This window comes from Gopherus flavomarginatus, chromosome 6, assembly GCF_025201925.1.
Source record: "Gopherus flavomarginatus isolate rGopFla2 chromosome 6, rGopFla2.mat.asm, whole genome shotgun sequence".
Classification (NCBI taxonomy): Eukaryota; Metazoa; Chordata; order Testudines; family Testudinidae; genus Gopherus; species Gopherus flavomarginatus.
In genome coordinates this window covers 49,517,523-49,524,076 of record NC_066622.1, presented here as the reverse complement: position 1 = coordinate 49,524,076, position 6,554 = coordinate 49,517,523, and the positions used below count along the sequence as shown (strand labels likewise).

The following is a 6,554-nucleotide window of genomic DNA, read 5'->3' as shown; positions in this document are numbered from 1 at the left end:
TGGCAGGACACAGCTGAGAGTATCAGTCCAGGACAAATTGCTTAGAGCAGAGCCACCTGGGGGACAAGTGGGGCAATTTGCACAGGGCCCTGCAGGGGCCCTCACAAGAGTTTTTCAGGGTCCCTGGAGCGGGGTCCTTCACTTGTTCCAGTGGCCCTGGAAAACTCTCATGGGCCCCAGAGCTTCTTCCGCTCCAGGTCTTCATGGCAATTTGGTGGCGGGGGGGGTGTCCTTCCGCTCCGGGACCTGCCCATGGCTGCCTAGAGGATTCAGGGGGCCTGGGGTCTTTGGTGGCAGGGGGACTCTGCCGCCGAAGACCCAGCACTTCAGCGGTGGGTCCCAGAGCAGAAGGACTCCCCGCCGTTGAATTGTCGACGATGACACGGAGTGGAAGAAGCTCCGGGGGCCCGGGCCCCGTGAGAGTTTTCCGGGGCCCTCGGAGCGAGTGAAGGACCCTGCTCCAGGGACTCTGAAAAACTCTCGTGGGGGCCCCTGTGGGGCCCGGGGCAAATTGCCCCTCTTGCCCCCCCGCCTCTGGGCAGCCCTGGACCTGTCGCCGAAGTGCCGCATCTTCAGTGGCAATTCAGCGGTGGAAGAACCCAGCCGCCCTGAAACCTCTGGCCGGCCCTGGCTTAGAGCAGGGCAGTCACAGCCCAAGGCTGGGTTTCCTTTACCATTAAGAGCCACCAAACCAGCCAAACAGAGAGGACTTCGGTCTCACCCCACTGGCTAACCACAAGTCATACAAGCAATTCCCTTAGACACTCCAAGTTTCACTGTATCACCACCAGTGCCACTCGTTATGGGGACGAATGGTTATGAAAACCAATCCCCAGTAAAAGAAAAAAAGAGGTTCTCCTGATACCAAAGGACCAGAATCAGGTCAATATACAGGTCAGCTCTTATCCACAAATCATGATGTTGCCAGTCCTCTAGAAATCTAAAAGGTTTATTCATAAAAGAAATATAGATGAATGTTACAATTGGTTAAATGGAATCAATTAGATACAGTAATGACAAAGTTCTTGGTTCAGGCTTGTAGCAGTGATGGAATAAACTGCAGGTTCAAACCAAGTCTCTGTAGTACATCCACAGCTGGGATGGGTCATTCAGTCCTTTGTTCAGAGCTTCAGTTTGTAGCAAAGTTCCTTCAGAGGTAAAAAGCAGGATTGAAGACAAAATGGAGGGGTTTCCAGGGCCTTTTATGTCCTCTGCCATGTGGAAGGAAACCCTTTTGTTCTTACTGTGGGAAAATCATAGCAGCGAGATGGAGTTTAAAGTCACATAGGCAAGTCACATGTCCATGCATGACTCAGTTCTTTACAGGGAGAGAAGCCATTGCTCACAGGGCTTGAATGTTCCTAGGAAGAAGTCTCATGTGGATTGGAGTCTCCCAAGAGCCATTGTCAGTTAAGTGTTTCTTGATTGGGCACTTAATCTGAAGAGTCTCTTCACAATAAGATGGCCAAATGCTTCACTGGTGTTACTTAGAATCAAACACATTGAGATACAAGTACATAGCCAATATTCATAACTTCAAATAAAAAAGATACATACATACATACAGACAACATAATTATAACCAGCAAATTACAACCTTTTCAAAGACACCTTACTGGACCTCTTTTGTACAAGATTTGGTGCAACTATAGGACCTTGGTTGCAACAGTGATCTACACGGTCATGTCACTAATGTCACAACCCCAATGCAAAACTGATGCAGGAAGGGATGACACAAACATTGCTGATTGCATCCCAAAAGCTCCCCATCCTTGGTTCTGTCTTACTACAGCTAATATTGGGTTAGACGCCGTGTCAGTGTATAACAGCAATGGTTTATCCAGGTCATGTTCAATAACATGATTGAATCTCTTTACAAACTCAAGGTAAAACTTGGTTAGAACAACACTGTATTGGATCTGCTCTTGCAGCATGGTTCCTGTATTCCTTATGTGATCTTGCAAAATGCTAAGGAACATAGCTACTTTATCCTCAGCGTATGGCTACACTTACAGTTGTACAGCGCTGGGAGGTACAGCTGTCTTCGTACAGCTGTGTAGGGAAAGCGCTGCAGTGTGGCCACATCTGCAGCATTTGCAGCGCTGTTGGGAGTGGTGCATTATGGGCAGCTATCTCAGCGTTCAAGTGGCTGCAACGTGCTTTTCAAAAGAGGGGGGTGGGATGGAGTGTGACAGGGAGCGTGGGGGAGACAGAGTGAGTGGATTTTTGGAGCTGACACTGTTCTCAGCTCCCTGCCTTGCAAGTTCTAAGGACTGGAAGATACACAGCACCAACCTTCAATTATTTTAAAAGTTTCGAGCCCTTCCCCAACCCCTCTTACTCACTAAATGCAAATTATGCACTCCTAAATAGCCTTCAGACCACATAAGCAGCTGCTCAACACGGACTCCCCTCTCTTCTCAAGCATTAACAGCTGTGAACATTCCAAAGCAATTCCCCTGCCTCCGCTCGCTCGCTGGAGCAAAGAGCAGCTGTGTTTGTTTTTTAGATAAGTAGCTCCGGGAAGCTCGGAGTTCAGCCATTCTTCCGGTTTGTTGTGGACAGGAATTCTGGGATACCTCCTAATACCCTGGAGGCCAATAACAGTGCTTTTGGTGGCCACACTTGATAAGCAGCGCTGCAATCGTTACACCCCAAGCAGACCAGGTGTATGGCCAGCGCTGCAGCCAGGGAGTTGCAGCGCTGGATGTGCCTTGCAGGTGTGGACAGTTACTAAGTTGCAGCGCTGTAAACCCACCACTAGTGCTGCAACTCTCCAGTGTAGCCAAGCCCTCAGTCCTTTGGTTAGAATGCCAGCACCTCAGATCTGATCACCTCTCCCCTGCTAACCTGGCTCTCTCAAGGCATTGGCATAAGAATGGAATCTGTCTTTCCCTAAAACTCCTCCTCCTCCGTTCCTGATTGCCGAGCTGAGAGGCTGTGGGATGAGTGAAGTAGAAGCTCTGGGAGCAGCTGAAGACCCATCCAAATGGCCTGAGACGATGGATGGCAGGAGAGCTCAGTGTGGTTTGAACACTGACACCAAGGGAATGAAACCTGATTAACTAAGATGAGAAACTGAACAAGAAGCAATGGTCTCAAGTTGCAGTGGGGGAGGTCTAGGCTGGATATTAGGAAACACTATTTCACTGGGATGGTGGTGAAGCACTGGAATGGGTTATCTAGGGAGGTGGTGGAATCTCCATCCTTAGAAGCTTTTAAGGCCTGGCCTGACGAAGCCCTGGCTGGGATGATTTAGTTGGTATTTGTCATGCTTCGAGCAGGGGACTGGATTAGATGATCTCCTAGGTCTCTTCTAACCCTAATATTCTATGATTCTAGGTCTGTTTAATAAAAGCTTTGATTTTTGGTGGGGGTTCGAGTAATGAACCAGGACTTGGGATACCCTGCATTGAGTCCCACCTCAGTCACAGACTTGCTGGGTCACCTTGGGCATGTCACTTAATCTGTGCTGGGGCTCAGCTCCCTAGCCATAAAGTGGGGCTAGTCCTACCCTATCTCACATGGGTCTTGTGAGGATAAAACCCATTTGTGATTGCAAGAGGGGCATATCCTATGGTGTTGAGGGTCTTACATATACAAACATCTACTTAACACTTGGGAGAAAAAAGCTCTTTGCTAAATACTCAGTACCACCACCTCCCTTAATGGCCAAGTAATGCATATTTCCCAGTTTTCCAAGGGAAAAAGGAATGAGACAACTAAATGCTTCTGGTCTTTTTAAGGCAATAAACAAAGAGAGGGCAATTGTAACTCCCCCGTTAACAACCTCCTAAGGTACATCCCTCCCCTTTGCCATGTTTTCATTAAAAGCAAAGGCTAAGAAATGCCAGCCCACAGACTGTTTTAAGGGGTTAATCATGCCTAGAGTTCATGATGTAGCCATTAAACCCATTTGATGGCTGCAGGTTGCAGCTCTCCTTTCCCCCAGAGCATTCCCTTGTGCAGTGAGATAGTCTGCTCGGGGCCATCTACAGGATTTGTACAGCATTCTTTTCTAGGAGGCTGCAAAGCCTCTGTGTGGTAGGTAGATGGGCAGGAGACAAAGGGAGATGGGCACCGTGAGTCTAGCTGGGAGCTGGTGGAATGTCCATCTGGCTCCAAGCGACAAAGCAAGTAGTCACTCGCTAACGCCATCTTTTCCATGAAAGGCGTTGAGACTTGTGGCAAGCAGCTGAAGAAGGACAAGTTCCAGCCTCCTATAATACATGGAAAAACATTCAAGCCAGAAGCAGCCTTTGCTGCCTGCACATCCCAGCTGGGCTGCTTTGCTAAAGGCCTATGAAGAGGGTCTGCATGGAAGCAAGTGCCCTACTCCTGGGAAGTCGGCTCACGTGCGGAACAGCACTTGGAAGGCTTCCCCAGTGCCAGGCTCTTCGGACTCAGGCCATTTGAGTGGGTCTTCAGCTGCTCCCAGAGCTTCTACTTCACCCATCCTGCAGCCTCTCAGCTGGGCAATCAGGAACGGAGGAGAAGGAGTTTTAGGGAAACAGATTCCATTCTTATGCCAATGCCTTGAGAGAGCCAGGTCAGCAGGGGAGAGGTGATCAGATCTGAGGTGCTGGCATGTGTAGCTGTACAAAGCATTGCCCTCTACTGTATGAAAGCAGAATGGTTCAGCTGTGTGTCATAGATTCTATACTGTCCAATGAGATTCTCCTGTAGCTTATGAGGCAGGATATTGTGCCAATTTGGGAGCTGAAGCATCTGGGTTCTCTCCCTGGTGTTGCCATGAAGCTCCGATGAGGGTGGAGCGATTTTACCCATTCTAGTAACAAGGCCTGTGCGGGAAACAGACATTGTCTCCCAGCTGGGACCTAGCGCATGGAGATGGAGAGTGATCCATTTTAGACACGGCCAGACCGTTTTAGACACCTTTACACCAAACTCCCCACAGCAATTCTATCTGCTCTCCTCTGTCAGTGACGGGCTAAGAATGCTGCTGAGGGACAGCGGGCTCCAGTTATACAGCTCCAGGTGGCCATGGACCTAACGCAATTCAGATGGCAGCCACCTGTATCTTTAATGCTGGCTGCGGAGACTACAGCTCTCATCATGCCATGCTCCTCCCTGATCTGAGTAGGGCTGCCAACTTTCTAATTGTACAAAAACCCCTGCACACCCTGCCCCATCCCTTCCCTGAGGCCCTACCCTCCACTAGCTCCATCCCCTCTCCCTCCCTCCCTCGCTCACTCTCCTCCCCCTCACTCACTTTCATCAGGCTAGGGCAAGGGGTTAAGGTGTGGGGAGGGCAGGGAGGGCTCCAGCAAGGGATGCAGGCTCTGGGGTAAGGCCAGGGATGAGAGTTTTGGGATGCAGGAGAGGGCTCCAGGCTGGGGCAGGATGTTGGGGTGTGGGGGGTCTGGGTGCAGGCTCTGGATGGGTCCAGAAATGACAAGTTTAGGGTGCAGAAGGGGGCTCTGGACCGGGGCAGGAGGGTGGCGTGTGGGGGTTGAGGGCTCTGGCTGGGGGTGTGGGCTCTGGGGTGGAGCTGGGGATGAGGGGTTTGGAGTATGGGAGGGGGCTCTGGGCTGGGGCAGGGCGTTGGGGTGCGGGAAGGTAGTGTGGGGTCCAGCTGGGGGTGTGGGCTCTGGATGAGGGGTTTGGGGTGCAGGAGGGGGCTCAGGGTTGGGGCAGGAGGTTGGGGTGTGGGAGGAGGTTCGGGGTCCCGCGGCACTTACTGTGGGTCCCAGGAAACAGCCGCCAGGTCCCTGCAGCCCCTAGGTGCATGGGCAGCCAGTGAGGCCCCATTCGCTGCCCTCGCAGCTGCAGGCACTACTGCAGCTCCCATTGGTTGCAGCTCCCAGCCAATGGGAGCTGCGGAGCCAGCCGTCAGGGCAGGGACAGCATGTGGAGCTTCCCTGGCCACCCATGCATCTAGGGGCCACAGGGACCTGGGGGCTGCTTCCAGGAGCCATGTGGAGCCACTGTAGGCAGGGAGGCCTGCTTTAGCCCTAGGCCCCCCACTGCGTTGCCAACCGGACTTTTAACAGGCAGACTAGAGTCGCCGGGGTCCCTTTTTGACTGGACATTCCAGCCAAAAACTGGATGCCTGGCAACCCAAAATCTGAGAGGTCAGGCCTCAGGGCTTCTAGTCACTATAGGCCACCTCTGTATTTTAATAAGAGCTTTCTAGTGCTTTTCATCTGTAGCTCTCAAAGCACTTCACAAGGAGGTCGTTCTCATTACCCTCATTTTATAGGTGGGGGAACTGTGGCATGGGCAGGGGCAGTAACTTGGCCAAGGTCACCCAGCAGGCCAGAGCCATGACTATAACACTGGTTTCCTGAGTCCCAGCCCAGTGCTCTATGTGCCACACAACTAATCATTAGCACAACCCCAAATCCTTGTCTGCTGAGGTTGTTCCAATTGAGGGAGAGTCCTGCAGCCTCAGTTCCAATAAAAACCGTGTGATGCCAGGGGTGTTGGAACAATTTGTGTAGTAGGGGGGCTGAGAGCCATTGAACCAAACTGGAAACCACTTCAAACCAGCAGGTGCAGGTGCTGGTGCACCCCCAACACCCCTAGTTCCA

The 6,554-nt window shown here is 51.6% G+C and overlaps 1 protein-coding gene across 1 annotated transcript in view; it reads right to left on the bottom strand.

Moving 5' to 3' along the window:
* Nucleotides 1–933: 933 nt before the first annotated feature.
* Nucleotides 934–6,554, bottom strand: part of SLC38A3 (solute carrier family 38 member 3) — a 98,547-nt gene continuing 92,926 nt past the window's right edge. Inside the window, exon 17 of the transcript XR_007775094.1 lies at nucleotides 934–1,243. The gene's annotated coding sequence lies outside the window, so the exon portion shown is untranslated. The remainder of the gene's footprint in view (nucleotides 1,244–6,554) is intronic.